Here is a 612-nt window from a genome sequence, read left to right on the forward strand (position 1 = left end):
CTGTCTCAAAGAAAAAAAAAAAAAAAAGAATTATTTATGGTTGGTATATTATGTTGTAGTTTAATTATCTGTGATTTTAGTATATCTGGGACTGGGGACCAGAGAATTGTCTTTTTATTTCACCTGATTTTGTTTCTGCATCTGAGTTTTGAAAATTATCCAAGGTCTGGGGAATTATCCCTAGCTGGGGTTTGAGAAAGGGAAATTTATAAAAAAAAATTCTTTTGGCTAGGCGCAGTGACTCGCAGTAATCCCAGCACCTTGGGAATCTGAGGAAGGAAGATTGCTTGAGTTCCAGACCAGCCTGGGCAACATAGCGAAACCTATACAAAAAATAGCCAGGCTGGGTGCAGTGGCTCACGCCTGCAATCCCAGCACTTTGGGAGGCTGAGGCGGGCCGATCACTTGAGGTCAGGAGTTCGAGACCAGCCTGACCAACATGGTGAAACCCCGTCTCTACTAAGAATACAAAAATTATCAGGGCATGGTGGTGTGCACCTGTAGTCCCAGCTACTTGGGAGGCTGAGGCAGGAGAATTAATTGCTTGAACCCAGGAGGTGGAGGTTGCAGTGAGCTGAGATCCCGCCACTGCATTCCAACCTGGGCGACAGA

General features: G+C 45.4%; 1 protein-coding gene across 1 annotated transcript in view; it reads left to right on the forward strand.

Moving 5' to 3' along the window:
• The window catches only part of CELF5 (CUGBP, Elav-like family member 5), a 36,616-nt gene that overhangs the window by 29,539 nt on the left and 6,465 nt on the right, over window positions 1-612 (forward strand). The window lies entirely within an intron of this gene.

The sequence above is a fragment of the Colobus angolensis genome, unplaced genomic scaffold, assembly GCF_000951035.1.
Source record: "Colobus angolensis palliatus isolate OR3802 unplaced genomic scaffold, Cang.pa_1.0 Scaffold22, whole genome shotgun sequence".
NCBI lineage: Eukaryota > Metazoa > Chordata > Mammalia > Primates > Cercopithecidae > Colobus > Colobus angolensis.